This window comes from Canis lupus, chromosome 17, assembly GCF_003254725.2.
Source record: "Canis lupus dingo isolate Sandy chromosome 17, ASM325472v2, whole genome shotgun sequence".
NCBI classification, from domain to species: Eukaryota; Metazoa; Chordata; class Mammalia; order Carnivora; family Canidae; genus Canis; species Canis lupus.
The window spans coordinates 61,768,826-61,789,467 of NC_064259.1; positions in this window are offsets into that span (position 1 = coordinate 61,768,826).

The following is a 20,642-nucleotide window of genomic DNA, read 5'->3' on the forward strand; positions in this document are numbered from 1 at the left end:
TCAGGTTTTCTATTTCTTCCTGTTCCAGTTTTGGTAGTTTGTGGCTTTCCAGGAATGCGTCCATTTCTTCTAGATTGCCTAATTTATTGGCGTATAGCTGTTCATAATATGTTTTTAAAATCGTTTGTATTTCCTTGGTGTTGGTAGTGATCTCTCCTTTCTCATTCATGATTTTATTAATTTGAGTCTTCTCTCTCTTCTTTTTAATAAGGCTGGCTAATGGTTTATCTATCTTATTAATTCTTTCAAAGAACCAACTCCTGGTTCTGTTGATCTGTTCCACAGTTCTTCTTGTCTCGATTTCGTTGAGTTCTGCTCGAATCTTTATTAGCTCCCTTCTTCTCTTGGGTGTAGGATCTATTTGCTGTTTTTTCTCTAGCTCCTTTATGTGTAAGGTTAGCTTTTGTATTTGAGTTCTTTCCAGTTTTTGAATGGATGCTTGTATTGCAATGTATTTCCCCCTTAGGACTGCTTTTGCTGCATCCCAAAGATTTTGAACGGTTGTATCTTCATTCTCATTAGTTTCCATGAATCTTTTTAATTCTTCCTTAATTTCCTGGTTGACCCTTTTATCTTTTAGCAGGATGGTCCTTAACCTCCATGTGTTTGAGGTCCTTCCAAACTTCTTGTTGTGATTTAGTTCTAATTTCAAGGCATTATGGTCCGAGAATATGCAGGGGACAATCCCAATCTTTTGGTATCGGTTCAGACCCGATTTGTGACCCAATATGTGGTCTATTCTGGAGAAAGTTCCATGTGCGCTTGAGAAGAATGTGTATTCAGTTGAGTTTGGATGTAAAGTTCTGTAGATATCTGTGAAATCCATCTGGTCCAGTGTATCATTTAAAGCTCTCGTTTCTTTGGAGATGTTTTGCTTAGAAGACCTATCGAGTATAGAAAGAGCTAGATTGAAGTCACCAAGTATAAGTGTATTATTATCTAAGTATTTCTTCACTTTGGTTAATAATTGATTTATATATTTGGCAGCTCCCACATTCGGAGCATATATATTGAGGATTGTTAAGTCCTCTTGTTGAATAGATCCTTTAAGTATGATATAGTGTCCCTCTTCATCTCTCACTACAGTCTTTGGGGTAAATTTTAGTTTATCTGATATAAGGATGGCTACCCATGCTTTCTTTTGAGGACCATTCGAATGGTAAATGGTTCTCCAACCTTTTATTTTCAGGCTGTAGGTGTCCTTCTGTCTAAAATGAGTCTCTTGTAGACAGCAAATAGATGGGTCCTGCTTTTTTATCCAGTCTGAAACCCTGTACCTTTTGATGGGGTCATTAAGCCCGTTCACATTCAGAGTTACTATTGAGAGATATGAGTTTAGTGTCATCATGATATCTATTCAGTCTTTGTTTTTGTGGACTGTTCCACTGAACTTCTTCTTAAAGGGGAATTTTAAGAGGCCCCCTTAAAATTTCTTGCAGAGCTGGTTTGGAGGTCACATATTCTTTTAGTTGCTGCCTGTCTTGGAAGCTCTTTATCTCTCCTTCCATTTTGAATGAGAGCCTTGCTGGATAAAGTATTCTTGGTTGCATGTTCTTCTCATTTAGGACCCTGAATATATCCTGCCAGCCCTTTCTGGCCTGCCAGGTCTCTGTGGAGAGGTCTGCTGTTACCCTAATACTCCTCCCCATAAAAGTCAGGGATTTCTTGTCTCTTGCTGCTTTAAGGATCTTCTCTTTATCTTTGGAATTTGCAAGCTTCACAATTAAATGTCGAGGTGTTGAACGGTTTTTATTGATTTTAGGGGGGGATCTCTCTATTTCCTGGATCTGAATGCCTGTTTCCCTTCCCAGATTAGGAAAGTTTTCAGCTAGAATTTGTTCAAATACATATTCTGGCCCTCTGTCCCTTTCGGCGCCCTCGGGAACCCCAATTAAACGTAGGTTTTTCTTCCTCAGGCTGTCGTTTATTTCCCTTAATCTATCTTCATGGTCTTTTAATTGTTTGTCTCTTTTTTCCTCAGTTTCCCTCTTTGCTATCAACTTGTCTTCTAGGTCACTCACTCGTTCTTCCACCTCTTTAACCCTCGTCGTTAGGACTTCTAGTTTGGATTGCATCTCATTCAATTGATTTTTAATTTCTGCCTGATTAGCTCTAAATTCTGCAGTCATGAAGTCTCTTGAGTCCTTTATACTTTTTTCTAGAGCCACCAGTAGGTGTATAATAGTGCTTCTGAATTGGCTTTCTGACATTGAATTGTAATCCAGATTTTGTAACTCTGTGGGAGAGAGGGCTGTTTCTGATTCTTTGTTTTGAGGTGAGGTTTTCCTTCTAGTCATTTTGCTCAGTGCAGAGTGGCCAAAAGCAAGTTGTATTGGGAAAAAGAGAAAAAGAGAGGAGAGAAAGAAGGAAAGAAAAGAGAAAGAGAAAAAAAAAGGGAAGAAAAAGAAAAAAAACGAAAAAAAAAAAAGAAGAAAAAGAGAAAGAAAAAGAAAGGAGAAGAAAAAGGGGGTGGGGGAAGGAAACAAATCAAAAAGCAAAACAAAACAAAAACAAAAACAAAAACAAACAAACAAAAAAAGAACCACCGGGGAGTATCCTCTGATTCTGTGTACTTTAAGTCCCTTGGCTTCTCCTGGAAGTTGTCAGTCTAGCTGGTGTTCTGGGGGAGGGGCCTGTTGTGCTGATTTTCAGGTGTTAGCAGTTGGGGGAGCTGCTCTGCCCCTGCCTGGTGCAGGGCTCGGTGGGGGTTGTTTACCCCGTGAGGCCGCAGGAGGAACAGCCCCAGTGGCGGGGCAGCTCTGGAAACCTGGATTCAGCTCCGGCAGGAACTCCGTCTGCAGGGCCTGGAGGCTCCGGGCGGGGCCGCTGATGTGCTCAGCTGGGGCAGGAGCGTCCTCGCTGTCCTGGGCCCTCCCGGCCTCTGCCTGTCCCGGGGGAGGCCGGATCCTGGGCTGTGTCCCGGCGCCCTGTGCTCCGGGGCCTGCGCTGTTGGATTCGCCCTCCCGGGCCGCGCAGCCCCCTCCGCGGAGCCGCCGCCCAAGTCCCTCCGAGCTGCTCCTGGAACCGCGCAGCCCCCTCCGCACGGAGCCTCTTCCTCTGCCCGAGCCCGGCCGAGCTGCTCCCGGGGCCGCGCAGCCCCCTCCGCGGAGCCGCCGCCCGAGCCCCTTCAGCTGCTCCGGGTCCCGCGGGGTCCCCCGTGCGCGCTGCAGCCCTTAGGGAGCTCGGCGCACTCTCCTGGGCGCGCAGTTGCTCTGTTAGTGTCCCGGGGAACCCGAGGGCATCCCCGCCCTCCTGGGTCCTGCTCCACCTCCCTGCGAGCCCCTTTCCGCCCGGGAAGGTCGGTGCAGCTCCTGCTCCTCCGGGACGGGGCTCTCCTGTCCTGGGGACACTCGCCCCGGCCTCAGCCCGGCTCCTCGCGGGGCCCCTCCCCCTTGGAGGCCTTTGTTCCTTTATTTCTTTTTCCCCGTCTTCCTACCTTGATAGATGCGCGAACTCTTCTCACTGTAGCATTCCAGCTGGTCTCTCTTTAAATCTCAGGCCGAATTCATAGATTTTCAGGATAATTTGAAGGTTTTCTAGGTAGTTTGGTGGAGACAGGTGATTTGGAGACCCTGCTCTTCCGCCATCTTGCTCCTCCCCAGGAATCTTGATCTTAAATATGTGCAAGTATAGTAGGATTTAATATAAAGATTTTGTTGTTTTTAAAAATAATGTTTTATCTTTGTGTGTGAGAGAGAGAGATCTAATTAACAATTCATAAGAAAGGATATATTTAGAGAGCATATCCCTATTTTTGCAGCTTACTTGACAGTTGGCTAAACAATTAGAAAACAAGCTGCATAGTAACAGTAACTTTGCAAGCCTAAATAAAGATGTACACCCCAGTAAATGTGGGATTAGTACACTCCAGAAATCAATTTCAGAGGTGAACAAACATACAAGGATCTTGAATTTTGGTGGGTTGCAGAGTAAGAAGAGCAGGTTGTACACACACAGAAGAGTAATCACTTTGCCTTATAGGGATCCTTATCATTCCCTTTCTTTTGCATCCTCATGTTTTAAGAACAATTATAATTTTATGCAGAAAAATACACCAATTCCTAAATTGAAATATTCCATAAAATAAAAATGAATTAGAAAGGAAAGAGAATGGCGGAATATTAATAGGTAATAAAATCACAAGAATCTTCTTGTTTCCTCCACTATTTATGTCCCAGCCACTTTCCTGGGCAAACATGGTGATGGTGATAGTGGTGACGGTGATGATGATGAAGACAGTGACAATCTGCTGTGTTATTGAGTACTGATTATATGCCAGGCTTTGTGCCAATTAAATTTGACGTTTTCACTCAATTTTATGCCTGACAAGTTTGTAATGTAAATGTCATTTTTTCCACTTTGTAGTAGAGATATTGAAGTCCCGAAAAGTTAAATAATTTGTTCCTCAAATCAATTAAATAGTAATTAAGGAAAATAACAGATTTTAAATAATATAGAAATAATCTCTGACGTGACCCAAAAATCAGGCAACACTGATTATGAGACCCTAGACCTTCAGATGAAAGGATAGAAAGAAAATGATTACATGATCTTGTTAACAAGCAGATGTAAAGAGAAGGAAAATATTTATCCCATGACAACAAAAATGTAGTTTATTCAGGAAATGAAAGAAAAGTGACAATGGCTCGGGTAGTAGAAACCTCTGCTGGTTCTCCACAGAGACCTTTTGCCCTTCCTTCTGAAGCTCTGGGACCTGGTACATCTGAGGACTGCCCCCTTGCAACTACCTCTTGGAGAGTAATGGTATTACAGACCCTGAGAGGAAACCTTTCCTCCTATGATGTAGGAGTCATCACAGACATGGTACAGGTTACAGAGTGGAGAAACTTTTTCTGTACCCATGTTAGGCTTTGAAGACAAGGTGAGTGGGGCTGTAGAATTATTTTTTTTCCATACAAAATTTTTTGTATGTTTTTTTATTGGAGTTCAATTTGCCAACATATAGTATAACACCCAGTGCTCATCCCGTCAAGTGCTCCCCTCAGTGCCCATCACCCAGTCACCCCATCCCCCCGCCCACCTCCTTTCCACTATCCCTTGTTCGTTTCCCAGAGTTAGGAGTTTCTCATGTTCTGTCATCCTCTCTGATATTTCCCACTCATTTTCTCTCCTTTCCCCTATAATCTCTTTCACAATTTTTTATATTCCCCGTATGAGTGAAACCATATGATGTTTGTCCTTCTCCAATTGACTTACTTCACTCAGCATAATATCCTCCAGTACCATCCACATCGAAGCAAAGGGTGGGCATTTGTCTAATGGCTGAGTAATATTCCATTGTGTGTGTGTGTGTGTATATATATATATATATATATATATATATATATATATATCACCCTACAACCCAGCAATTGCACTACTGGGGATTTACCCCAAAGATACAGGGGCTGTGGAATTAGAAGAGTTAATGTCCTTATCCTTCCTGGTCCTGATGAGTCCTGAGAAGGTGCTACTTGCTCTTGGGTGGGCATTTCTGCTGGCACTTTGGTAAGCAAAGCTCAGGGCACTTTGGAGGTAGGCAAGGTTCTGGGCACTTTGGAGTTGAGCAAGGTTCAGGGCATTCTGGAGGTGGGCAAGGCTCAGGACACTTAGGTAGGCACATGGAAGGTTGCTGGCAGGGTTGCTTTTATTGCTCCTGTTGAGAAGACAACAATTCTAATAAGACAACAATTCTGTAGTCTTAGAATCTGAAAGAAAACATATGACAGTGTTCAAAAGATGAGACTTGGGCAGCCCCGGTGGCTCAGCGGTTTAGTGACCCTTCAGGGTGATCTTGGAGACCCGGGATCAAATCCCACATCAGGGTCCCTGCACGGAGCCTGCTTCTCCCTCTGCCTGTCTCTCTTTCTCTCTCTCTACTCTCTGTGTCTCTCATGAATAAATAAATAAAATCTTAAAAAAAAAAAAGATGAGACTCTTACAGAGAGAGAAAACAAAGCTTATCCATATTCTCTCTCCAATTTCCAAGAATATTTTTTAACCTTGTAACTACCTTTTTACAACTTTCCAGCTTCTCCCTTCTGTCCTCTTTGGCAAATTGCTTCATCAACCTGGAGAAAATGCTTTCTTTTTTCATACCATTTTTCCAAACAAAATATTTCTGTTTGAAAAAAAAAATATTTCTGTTTGAAAGGGCTAATTAATGGTAATTGCATGACTGTAACATCTTCAAGAAAAGCAGTCACAAGTTCTGAAATCCTGGGCATCCTCACAAGCAATCCCTGTCATCATTATCTCTCATGAGGTCTCAGTTAATGTAGGTACAGAACAAAGGGTGACTCAGGAAGAATGCAATGGCCTCATGCCTTCTATGACATAAACCTTTGAAATCACAGCAGATATTTCCAAAAATATATGGAAAAGAGAAAAATACTTTGTTCTTTACTTTTCTTATCAAAGTTTTTCTATTAATTTCTTCTTCCAGGGGGATGTCAAAATATCTACCAAAACCCAAATGAAAAAAGTATATCATTCTCCCCAAATACTAAGTTTGCATAGCCTAAGGAGCTTCAAATACATGATAACTTTGGATCCACTGAACTTGCTGGCCACAGATTAAGTTCAACATTTAAAAGCAGAAACAAAACAAAACAAACAAACAAAAAATAGATGAGTTCAAAAAATCAGACTCACCAGGTCCTCCAAAATAGGTCAAGACTTTTAAGCACCAAGAAGATAGTGCTTAAGTCTGATGATGCCATTGGAACAAAGTGATGCAAAGAACCTCTTTATAGAGCTTGCTCTCCCACCCAAGGAGATGTGGGGCTGCCTAAAAGTGGCCTGGTCCAATAATTTCCCAACCAAAATGCAAATCTACCTGTAACTTGTTAGACAGGGGCTCTGCAAACAGGGAATATCCTACCCTAGGGTCTCCTCACTGGTTAAGTGTTCACAGCACAGAAACGCTTAGCTCTCAGCTTTTGTGACTTATGGCAAGGGGAGAATTTAGGGATTCTCTAACTAGTGGTCAAAGGCTCTTTTTTTTGATTGGGGAAGATGATTTTCTCCTATCTTTCACCTTCCCTGAACCATACAACTGCCTATACTGTTCCACTTTGGTTGGCTGCCATTTTGTTGCACATGCTAGGTTGAAAAGAGCCCAGCTACCTGCTGACACCTTTTTCTTTGCCCAAATTCTTCTTATAATGTGTTTCCTTTTGATCCTATGGCTTGCTAATCTAAGTCTCTTTTTTTCTTCTTTTAACATGGACTGAGGTGAGGCTGCAGAACATCTCACTAGACTTTCCTGTATGATACTTACTAATATTCAGTAAAATGATTACCTCGGCTCCTGGTTTCATTCCTTTGTTTGTTCCAATAGAGGACATGAGGCTGATTCCTGTGGTCTTTATAAATCTATACCACCTTAGGCCACATGGAATCCACTAGGACCACAGCATCACCCATTGCAATTCACATGCCACCCCAGGGCCTAGATCTACAACACAAAGTAAGCTTTTTGCTCATGACTTCCCAGCATGACATACTGTCTGCTCCTGCATTATTTCTCCTGACTTTCTTTAACTTTTGAAGATAACTTAAAGTACTGTTCAAATTTTCATGCTTTCTGCCCTTTTCAAATCACTGGGAAACCCAATCTAATAAGTGATGCCATTGGAACAACCATTTTATATGTACATATTTTATATTTAATAATTATTTAAACATAGAATTTATTGGTTAATTCAAGACAAAGTTTAAATCACTCTTAATAATTAAGTCACTGAAATTTATTGCCATTTGCTTACAACTACTTAATCATTAATAAGTGCATTATAATTTATTACTTATTTTTTAAAGGTGTTATTTATTTATTCATGAGACATAGAGAGAAAGAGGCAGAGACTAGGCAGAGGGAGAAGCAAGCTCTGTGCAGGAAGCATGACATGGGACTCGATCCCGGGACCCCAGGATCAGGCAGATGCTCAACTGCTGAGCCATCCAGGCATCCCAATTTTTTACTTACTTTTAAGATTTTTCCATATTGAATCATAGTGAAATAATGTCAAATATACCTATGTATACCTCTACTTTCTTCATACAATTTGTCACTTTGCTAGAAGGAAGGTGTGATGGTTAATTTGTGTCAACTTGACTGGCCACAATGTCAAATATTATTCTGGGTGTTTCTGTGAGGGTGTTTTTGGATGTTTTTAACCTTTATATTAGCAGGCTGAGTAAAGCAGATTACCCTTTCTAATATGAGTGGGCCTCATCCAATCCATTGAAGGCCTGAAGAACAAAAGGCTGACTCTCTCCTAAGTAAGAGATAATGCCCCTGAATTCTCCTTCTTGATGGTCTGCAAACTGAGACATTGGCTCTACAGTTAGGACTTGCTAGCTTCCAGAATCACATGACCTAAATCTTATAATAATTTTCTCTCTATCTATAGATAGATAAATAAAGGTGGATATAGGTAGATATAGTGTGAGAGAGAAATGATAGATACAGATATATATAGACATATGTATATATATGATGTATACAGATAGATACAGATGTATATATACATATATAAATATATGAGAGAGAGAGAGAGATGCCCATATGAGATAGATAGATAGATGAAATATCCTATTAGTTTTGTGTCTTTGGAGAACCATAATACAGGAGAGACCACAGAAATTTTTGTCCCAGTTCTATCTTTGACAAGCCATGTGAACACAAGCAGTCTTCCTCTATAAACAGGGGAGAATGACACCTGACTCTTGAAGCAGGGATTGATGGCATTGGGTCATCTCTTGACACCTTTCAAGACTGAAGTCCTCTCCTTCTCTTTCTTTCCTCCTGTAGAACCACAGGAGGATCTGACCAATATTTCCCACCACTCTGAAGCTGTCTTCTCCACCCCATTCATAGAGGTGCTACTCTCCCAGGAGACATTTCAGATTGGTATTGATTATTCTCAGAATTTTTCCTCCTTGCTGACCTTAAGGATATACATTTGAGCCCTTATTTTTTTTTTAAATGTACTCTTAATCACCACTTGACAGAAATGGAGTGAAGTAAACAAAAACCAAAAGGATTTATTCAACATTATTAAAACACACTTATGTGGTTTCCTCTGATGTTCCCCATAATAGAGAACAAGATGAAGCCCCTGCCTTGCTCACAGGTTATGGGGAACACAGAGAGACACAAACAAGCTACCAGGATACACTGTTCTGGTGTCCACCCAGAGATGGCAGCTAAACTCCTAAGAAATGCGCTCTCTGCTTTTATCCTGGTCCCTCCTTCATCTTTTAAGCCAGCAGATACCATTAGGTCAGAACATTAGGTACCAGCTAATGTCTCTTTAGGAGCACACACTCCCTATTCTCAGGCCTTCTGTCCCATAAGTGAGAGACGACCTAATGAAAAGGCATTGATTTATGAAAAGCCTTTTGAATATGGTTACCTGCCTACAAGGAAAATAGTCTAAAAGCAATCACCAGTTTCTTTTATTAATTGAGTTATAATTGACATGTAACATTAATTTCAGGTGTACAACATAATGTTTGATATTTGTATATATTGCAAAATGATCTCTATAATGCATCTTGTTAACATTCATCACTATACATAGCCACAAATTTTCTTCTTGTGATGAGAACTTCTAAGATCTATTGCCTTAACAACTTTCAAAGATGTAGTACAGTATTATTAACTGTAGTCACCATGCTGCACATTGCATTTTTATGACTTATTTGGTTTATAACAGGACGTTTATATCTTTATACCTCCTTCACTCATTTATCCCACCACCTCCCACCTCACCTTTAGCAACCACAGATCTGTTTTCTTTTTTTTTTTCTTCTTTTTTTTTTTTCAGATCTGTTTTCTCTACCTGTGATCTCGGTGTTTTGTTTTTGTTTTAGATTCTATATACAACTGAAATAATATGATATTTGTCCTTCTTTGACTTATTTCACAAACATAATGCCTTCAAGATACATCTATGTTTTCATAAAAAGCAGGATTTACTTCTTTTTATGGCTATGCTTTATAAAAATATCACATTTTCTTTCTTCCATCTCTTGGCTATTGTAAATAATGCTTCAATGAACATAGTGGTTTTTGTTTTACTGTTCCCTTGAACACTGAAGATTTTCTTTCTGGGCCATGGCTGGTGAAGGTGTCCCATCTGGCTTAGGAATAAAGTTACAACACTGGCTTTATGTTACTGTGTATTGTGGGAACACATTTGTTCATGGTACCCAGATGTCCCCATCTTATTTGCTCTAACACCTCCTTAGACTGCTGCTGTAGGCTTTAAATTTCTTCATCAAGAAATAAATCGTGTTCATTCCATAAGTAAATACCAAGTTTCAATCACAAAAATAAATAAACAAACAAACAAATAAATAAATAAATAATTTTAGACTCACAACATCACATATAAATGACTGAGAGTAGATTTGGGGAGAAGAAAAAGGATCACAGCATTAGAAATCTGAAATCCAGGAGAAATAGGCACTTAGGTTGATCCTATATATTTTTCTCTGACTCTCTTCCCAAACAGATTGTAGGTCTTTGAAAGGCAGTAATTTTAAAAATGTATCGGCATGTTTATTCTGTCTTTTCCTTAAGCCCCTACCCCTCAACCTGCCACATTATGTTCTCACTCTCCTAGGTATACCTCTTATCTGTCCAAACTCATTGGTACGTATGAGTTATTCCATATATGTCAATGCATTGAGTAATTTTCATATAAAACTAATCATTATGATTATATAAAAATCAATATAATTTTTATATGATTAGACCTTTCATTTTTTTTTACCTCTTCCTGCAATCAGTGGGACTAAATGTTATATATATTAAACATTTAAAGTGATGCTGCCAGAGCTTCTTTGTCTTGTCCAAGTAATCAGGAAGTTTTTGAAGAATGTAGTTTATAATTAGAAAACAAGGGGCAGCCCAGTTGGCTCAGCGGTTTAGCACTGCCTTCGGCCCAGGGCCTGATCCTGGAGACCTGGGATCGAGTCCCACATCAAGGAGTCTGCTTCTCCCTCTGCCTGTCTCTCTGTCTCTGTCCCTATGTCTCTCATGAATAAATAAATAAAATCTTTAAAAAAAATTCCCACTGTTATATTAAAAGAAAGAAAGAAAGAAGAAAGAAAGAAAAGGAAAGAAAGAAAGAAAGAAAAAGAAAGAAAGAAAGAAAGAAAGAAAGAAAGAAAGAAAGAAAGAAAGAAAGAAAACGAGGAAGAGGAGAATGAGGAGGAAGTGGAAAAGGAAGGGGAGACATGGAAAACCTCTACATCACTCACCAGCTATGGTACAGGGAATAAAGGAGCACCGGGACTACCCAGCCTCATGTCCATTCTTTAGAAAAGTTCAGTTCCCAGGCTGTCATTGCTCTTGCCAGTCAGGAAGGGCTTTTGGCCTACATTCTCATTGGCTATAACTACACGGGGATGGAACTAGCACTGCAGCACCTTGACATCAAGAGTCTACAAACACTGTCATTGCCAGAAAGATTCATATAGATTTTGTTCAAATCTTAATTTAATGTTTCATATCACATTTTTTCTACTATGTGTTATATACCATTGAACAAAATAGTCACTGCAAATCAAGATTATACAACAAAGCAGGGAAGATTATACAACAAAGCAGGGAAGAATTAAATACAAGGAAATAAGAATTATGGTAAATATTCCTGCTATGCTTAAAGAAATGGTCATTTCAAGTCCCCTTGAAATTCTGCCTTTGGTCTTTATTTCTGGGTGAAAGGTAGTGCAATTGCTGGCAACAATGTGGATGGAACTAGAGGGTATTATGCTAAGCAAAATAGTCAAAGAAAGACAAATACTATATGATTTCACTCATATTTGGAATTTAAGAAACAAAAAAAGAAGAAAAGAGTAAAAAGAGGTAAACCAGGGAACAGACTTTTAAATATAGAGAAGAAACAAATGGTTACCACAAGGGAGGAGTGTCATTGGATGGAATAAGTAATTTATGGGGATTGAGGAGGGTACTTGTTTTGATGAGCACTGGGTGTTGTATGTAAGTGATGAGTCACTAAATTCTACACCTGAAACTAATATTACACTGTATGTTAACTAACTGGAATTTACACAAAAACTTGAGAGATAAAAGGATGTTTTTGAAATTGATTTAGCATATCAAAACATTCAAATTATAATTTTAAAAATCATGTAGAGCATGACAAGATGTTCATATGTATTGAAGAAAAGATGGAACACACATGAAACAATTGGTTAAGAGTGATATTACTTCTGGCTAGTGTAATTACAGATAATTCTACATTCTTGTTTTTCTTGTCAAAAGATTCTTCAAAGACTACATTATTGAATAAAGCATCTTAAAATGTTACTTTGAAAAGGTAACAAAAATCTGTCCATTACTCAGAGTGAAATGCCCCACAACACATGAGGAAATTAACTCAAAATGCATCAGAGACGGAAGTGGAAGAGATACAACTATAAATCTCTTAGAAGAAAATGTAGGGAGAAAGCTTCATGACACTGGGTTTAGCAATGATTATTTGTATATGATGCTAAATTCACAGACAATAAGAGAAAAAAATAGATACCTTGAACTTCACCAAAATGAAAAACTTTTGTGTATCAAAGGACACTGTAAAGAGCGTGAATAAGCAATTGAGAGAAAATTGATGAGAGAAAATATTTCCACATGAGAGAAAATTGATGAGAGAAAATATTTCCAAAACATATGCTATCAGAGATTAATATCCAAAATATATAAAGAACTTCTAAAACAAAACAAAAAGCCCAATTCATAAATGGGCAAAAGGCTTAAATAGACATTTCTCCAAAGAAGATCTACAAATGGTCTATAAGCACATGAAAAGATGTTCAGCATCACTAATCATCAGAGAAATGCACATCAAAGCCCTTGTGAGACACCACCTCACAATCAATAGGATGGCAATTACCAGACAAAAAAATAAAACAAACAGAAAGTAACAAGTCTCTGTGATGGTGTGGAAAAGTTAGATCCATTTCGTATTTGCGATAGAACTGTATAATGGTACAAAAGAGTTTGGTGGTTCCTCAAAAAGTTAGGCAGACCTACTATATCATCTGGCAATTCTACTTTTAAATATATAGCCAAGTGAATTGAAAGCAAGGACTGAAAGAGATATTGGCATACCGATGTTTATAGCAGCATTACCCACTAGCTCATGGTGGAAACAACAAATGAATGGATGAACAAAATGTAAAACATACACACAGTGGAATATTATCCAGCCATGAAAAGAAATGAAGTCCTGATACATGTTACGACATGGATGAACCTTGAAAACATTATGCTAAGTGAAACAAGTCAGACACAAAAGGATATTTTATGGCTCCACTTATGTGGGGTACTTAGAAGAGTCCAGTTCTACAGACAGCAAGCAGAGTAGAAATTACCAAGGGCTAGAGGGAGGGAGGATGGAGAATTATTATTTAATGGGTACAGAGTTTCTGTTTGGGATTATGGAAAAAGATCTGGAAATGGATAGTGGTGATTATTGCACAACATTGTGAATGTACTTAATGCCACTGAATTGCACACTTAAAATCACTTTTAAAAAGCCAAATTTTTAAAATAAATAAATAAATAAAATAAAAAATAAAAAAAATTTAAAAAGGCATATCAGAATGGGGAAAAAATGGTCATTTTAAAACCAGAGTAGAAAAAAGAAAAGAAACCTAGAACATTAAGAATTTTCCATTAATGATTTTTATTCCAGAAGCTTACTCAGGTTTCAGAGATTTTAGTTAGCCAATATTTTAAAATAAAATTAAATTTGGTGTTAAAAAAAAAAACTTCCTCTAGAAACAATACAAATCTTAATTATAATTATTGAAGAAATTTAGAGACGCCTGGGTGGCTCAGCAGTTGAGCCTCTGCCTCTGGCTCAGGGTATGATCCCGGGGTCCTGGGATTGACTCCCACATCGGGTTCCCTGCATGGAGCCTTCTTCTCCCTCTGCCTGTGTCTCTGCCTCTCTCTCTCTCATGAATAAATAAATCTTAAAAAAAAAAAAAGAAAGAAATTTAAATTGTAATGTGATATAAGTTATTTGACAACCAAAATAGGCCCCAACAAAACCCCCAATTATATTTTTATCACGTTCTACCAAGCTTTCAGTAAACATTTTTCTCCAATAATATCAACTTCTACTCATAAATAAGAAACAATATTTTCAATAAAAAATTAAGTAAAATACATGAGAAGTTATTTCACAAAGAAACCCATATATGTATATGTATATGATTATATATGTAGTGATATAATGATTATATGATGATGCCTAAACATATAAATCAAAAGCACAGTAAGTTACTATTTTATATTACTTGTTTGGCAAAAATTAACAAGTCCTAAAGCACCAAATATTGGAGATAATAGGGATTGATGGGACTTTTGGGGATTGTTAATGGAATGTGAGATAATGCAACTAAAATATGGGAAAATATGATGATAATTCATAAAATTTAATACACACATTATAACCAAAAATTCTATTTCTCAGGGTATATATGAAGAGAAATATTTGTGTAGGTGCACATACATATTCAGGATGAAAACAACTTAAATTCTATTGATAAGAGAATGGATAGTAAAATGTGGTTTAGTGAAATAATGAAAATCATATAGCACAAAAAGTGAATAAAGTATAGTTATATGGAATGATATGGATGACTCTGCAGTATAGTGGTAGTGAGAAAGCATGACCCAGAAAGCTACATGTAAGAAAATACTCCTTTTTTTAAAGTTCAAGGACAATTAACATAATAATAAAACTCTGAAATGAAAAGCTATGAAATGATAGACATAAATTTCAGGAAGGGTGAGGAGTAGGCTGCTACTTAGGTGGATATAACTTGTTGTCAGTTCTAGTTCTTGGTTGGTACATAGGATTTGAAAATATGTTTTAATATAATATCAGTGAGCCCTATGTGAACAACAATTGCAGTGTGTCTTGAGCCAAGCGCTATGACTGATCCAATTCTGTGGAATTGACATTCATGTGGGGGAGCAACAAACATTCAGATACATTCTTTTCCAAGGCCCTCACTTCAATTCCCTTTTACCCTTGTTTTCAGATCTGCTATAGTCTGTGTGAGTCTACACTCATCCCCAACAGGTCCTTAAAGCAGCAGAGGGAAATTGAATTCGATTGGAAGGGAAGAAGAACAATCAGGATGTGAAAGCGTAACAAACTAAAAAACATTTTTATTTTTTATACTAGTCTTTCTTATTTTATTTTATTATTTTAAGTTCCAGTATAGTTAACATGCTATATCGTATTAGTTTTGGGTGTACAATACAGTGATTTAAGAATTCGAGAAGTTTCGTTATTTTGCAACATCTAAGCTTTTTGGATGTCCTGAGGTGACAATGTATGATAAAATGTACAGCTAGTGAATTAACCAATTTATAAGTTTCTCTTTGTTATCATTGATAGGAAAGAAGCATCTTGGACATGAGATTGTTAAGCTGTCTCTGAGAAATGTCAGAACTTACTAGGTTGGCAGCAGAGGGGCAGAAGGAAGTATAGAGGGAGAATTGTATGCGGATGTTTTCATATTTACATTTTAATGATAACGTGTATTAGTCTCTTTGGCTGTACTATAGGAATACATTAAGTGATTCAATGGAAACATACCTCTTTGCTAATTGAATATTATAGGTTGGATGATGAATTCTTTTAGAAGCATTATATGTTGTGTACTCTGTTACTTTATGTCTCAGTTTTAATTGAACATTAAGGGAATGCAGTATTTTAATTGTAACTCTGCCAATATCTTTATCCAGAGTCCTGTTGCCATTTTTGTCGCCAAGAAAGGCAGGATTACATTTTTTTTTTCAGATGGAGTTGGTGTATTCTTGGTTATCAAAATACTCATAGTTTGGGGACTTTGACATGATAAATATTCATGGTGTGTAAAAGCATGATACATAACTGTACAATCTTACTTAAAATGCTTACTTGTGTAGATAGATACACACACGGGACCTAGAAGTCAAACTGCAAACTCCTTGTGATTATGGATGACTTTGTTCTTTGCTTCTTGTGTTTTTCAGTTTCCTTTTATGCACATATTAACTTTTAAAAAATAAATTTTTTTTTTAAATGTTTATTTATTTATGATAGTCACAGAGAGAGAAAGAGAGAGAGGCAGAGACACAGGCAGAGGGAGAAGCAGGCTCCATGCACCGGGAGCCCGACGTGGGATTCGATCCCGGGTCTCCAGGATCGCGCCCTGGGCCAAAGGCAGGCGCCAAACCCCTGCGCCACCCAGGGATCCCTAAAAAATAAATTTTTAAAAAACCTAGAAAAAAAAAAAAAGAATTCCACACATCACCCAGTGCTCATCACAAGTGCATGTTTCACTCCCCATCACCTACTACAGCCATCACCCCACTCACTTTCCCTCTAGTAACCATCAGTTTTTTCTCTGTAGTTAAGAGTCTGTTTCTTGGTTTGTCTCTTTCTATCTCTTTTTTCTTTGCTTGTTTTTTTTGTTTGTTTGTTTGCTGGTTTTGTTTTGTTTCTTAAATTCCAAATATGAGTGAAATCATATAGTATTTGTCTTTGCTGACTGACTTATTTTGCTTAGCATTATACTCTCTAGCTTCATCTGTATTGTTGCAAATGACAAGATTTCATTCTTTTTTTAAGGCCAAATAACGTTCTATTGTGAATATTATACCACATCTTCTTTATCCATTCATCAATAGATGGACACTTGGGCTACTTCCATATCTTGGCTATTGTAAATAATGCTGCTATAAACATAGGGGTGCATGTATTTCTTTAAATTCATGTTTTTGTATTTTGGGGGTAAATACCCAGTAGTGTGATTAATGGATCATAGGAACTTCCATACTCTTTGGTGGCTGCACCAGTTTTCATTCCCACCAATAGCACAAGAGGGTTCTTTTTTTTATCCACATCCTGGCCAACACTAGTTGTTTCTCATGTTCTTTATCTTAGCCATTCTGGCAGGTGTGAGTTGGTATCTCATTGTAGTTTTGATTTTTATTTTTCTGATGATGAATGATATTGAGCAACTTCTCATGTATCTATTGGCCATTTGGATATCTTCTTTGGAGAAATATCTGTTCATTTTTTTATTGGACTCTTTGTTTTTGGGGGTGTTGAGTTGTTTATATTCTTTATATATTTTGGATACTAACCCTTTATCAGATATGTCATTTCCAAATGTCTTCTCCCATCCCATAGTTTGCCTCACAGCTTTGTTGATTGTTTCCTTCACTGTTCAGAAGCTATTTATTTTGATATGGTCTTGATAGTTTATTTTTGCTTTTTATTTCCCTTTCCACAGAAGACATATCTAGAAAAATGTTGCTATGCCCATGTCAGAGAAATTGCTGCCTGTGCTGTCTCCCAGGACTTTTTTGGTTTCAGGTCTCACATTTAGATCTTTAGTTTTAGTTTATTTTTGTGTATAGTATAAGAAAGTGGTCTGGTTTTATCTTTTTGCATGTTCCTGTCCAGTTTTCTCAACACATTTGTTGAAGAGATTATCTTTTTCCCATTGGATTTTCTTTCCTGCTTTATCAAATATTAGTTGGCCATAGAGTTTTGGGTCCATTTCTGTTTCTGTGTGTTTTCGATTCTGTTCCATTGATCTTGTCTGTTTTTGTGCCAGTACCATACTGTCGTGATGACTACAGCTTTGTAATAGACCTTGAGGTCCAGAATTATGATATCTCCTGCTTTGCTTTTCTTTTTCAAGATTGCTTTGACTAATTGAGGCCTTTGTGGATCCATACAAATTTTAAGATTACTTGTTCTAGCTCTGTGAAAAATGCTTGTGGTATTTTGACAGAGGTAACTTTGAATCTGTAGTATATATCAGCCTTTCTTACCTGCTTTTGTTGCTAGAGCAAAAACATTAATAATAACAATAAACATTTCTTATTAATTCAGTTCCAGGTTCTAAACATGGTAAGAACTTTCCTTATATTATCCCATTTAATGAATAAGAAGATTGTGATGTAGGTATATATTCCTCACTCTGAAACTGGGAAAATTGAAGTTCAGAATAAGGAAGAAACTTACCCAGGAGTCACAATGAATGCAAGTAGTAGAACATGGATTCAAAGCAAAGAAGAAATACATTTTGGTGTACCATTATATCAGATCTAATTTAAACAAGATTCATGAAACATTTATTGTAAGATCCCGAAACTCTGTATCCAAAAGGAAAAGGGATAAAAGGTTTTCACACACATACACACCACTAGCACGTCTACCCTCATCACAATAAAACACTTATCAGCTGAAATTACCAAAAGCAAGTTTTAAAAAAAGAAAGAAAGAGAAACTGAATTTACATTTGACCATAAGACACACTCTTTATTTATGATCCTGACAGGAAGGTACATTGCCCAGGGAAAGAAATCTCTGCCTGTATTGTAGACAGAAGGCACATAGTTAGGTTTGATCTTGCTCTTCTATCTGAGATTTTAGGAAGCTTGGAATCAAAGGTGGTTCTTGGTCAGAGAGAAGAGAGAAGTATTTATAGAAAAGAAGCCATTTGTCTGTCACACATCATTTCAGGCAGAGCAGGTATGAAGATCAGCAAAGATACAAAAAAAAAAAAAAGACACTGGACTAGGACTCAGAACCCACAGATTGTGATGAAATATTTATTCTTGTTTCATGGTAAGATCACAACCTGAACCAAAATTGCGTTGAATGCTTAATTGACTGAGCCACCCAGGTGTCCCTAGGTACCCTTTAAATGATCATGAGAGGGATCCCTGGGTGACACAGTGGTTTGGCGCCTGCCTTTGGCCCAGGGCGCGATTCTGGAGACCCGGGATCGAATCCCACGTCAGGCTCCCGGTGCATGGAGCCTGCTTCTCCCTCTGCCTATGTCTCTGCCTCTCTCTCTCTCTCTCTGTAACTATCATAAATAAATAAATTAATTAATTAATTAAATGATCATGAGAAAATAAAGATTCCTTTATCTCTCACTTATTTTAATTTCCTATCAATTTATTTTCTCCTGTGAACTTTAAAGCAATTCTCCAAAAATTAAAAAATTAGACAAAAATAATCTATCACCATCTGCCACTTCCATTGTCCAAGTGAGGTTAAAGAGACCAATTTGGACTCCAAAATAAACCAAACAGTTTGAAACACCTAAAGTGAGAGATGACCCTTCCCCCACATCCTACCAACCACTCTCCAGATTCCCTCAAAACTGCTGAAATGCTGAGATGGAGACCATCTTGCAGAAAGCCATAGTGGGGGATCCCTGGGTGGCACAGCGGTTTGGCGCCTGCCTTTGACCCAGGGCGCGATCCTGGAGACCCGGGATGGAGTCCCACGTCGGGCTCCCGGTGCATGGAGCCTGCTTCTCCCTCTGCCTGTGTCTCTGCCTCTCTCTCTCTGTGTGACTATCATAAATAAATTAAAAAAATTAAAAAAAAAAAGAAAGCCATAGTGGAAAACAGAATAGCCCAAACCTGAGAAGGTCCACCATCCAAAAGCATTCCCCTGGAACTGTTGCTACCTGGGGCCCTGCCTTACTGGAAACTTTCAGTACCTTGTCTCGGTTTGGAGATTGCAGAGTTCTCTGACTGGCAGCTAATGGAGAGCTTGAATGAAGAGGGTTAGCACCCCTTCCACATCCCTTCAGATTATCTGCATCATAAGACTGGCCACTGTTTTTAGGTCTCATTGCCTAGATAACTGGGCATCTGGCCTACCCTAGGCATCTCTTCAAATGGTACTTATAGCCCATTCCTCCTCAGGCTGCTTCCCTTTAGTCCCAGTGCTCAAGTTAATAATCACTAATGAGTTTATATGACACTGGACATATTTTCCTTTAACTTTGTTTACAATTAGACATATGAACACCCCCCAAGAGTGACTACCAACATCATATTTTCACATGCTACATTCCTCTGAATAGGACATAGATATGCTCTGAGCCTGGAACTGTAGTTTTAACAAACTTGCACCACTGTGGCTATTTGGAATTTGCCAGGACTCCAACCAAGACTTCTGCCTTCATGCATCCAAGCCCCAACCCAGGGTTGCCACTATAAGTTCTTCTCATGATTCTCCTATCCTGTTACACACTACTTCCTCTTGTAGAATTATTCCCAAATAATCTCCTTCAATTTCTTCAACATTTGAAGGACAAACATTTTGACCTGGTGTCCCATCTCTGAAAAAATTCAATGTTTGAATGACCTCTTTAGTCAGCCATTAAAGTACCAATATATCCGTTATTAATTTAATATTTAACTAATGACTAAGTAGTTGACAAGAAAACCAGGAATAAGTTCAAGAAAGAATTATATCAGAATATTCATAATTCAGGCATTATTATTAACTACCATTCAGTTACACATATATCTTGTTCTACTTTCTCATATACTTTAGCAGTGTGGCTGAGTGGACACGAGGTCTGGGGTGAGATCACATTGAGCCTTCCTTTGGCATAGACTCCTGGGTCTCTTTGCTTGCTATGAGACATCAGATGTAGCTTATTATATGTGCTCCTTTAGTGATGCCATCTCCAATTTTTTTCTCAGGAGGCTCATCTGCCCCCAGGACTGCCTAAGAGTGGTATCCCAGTTCCTCAGCTTATTCCATCCTTACTTT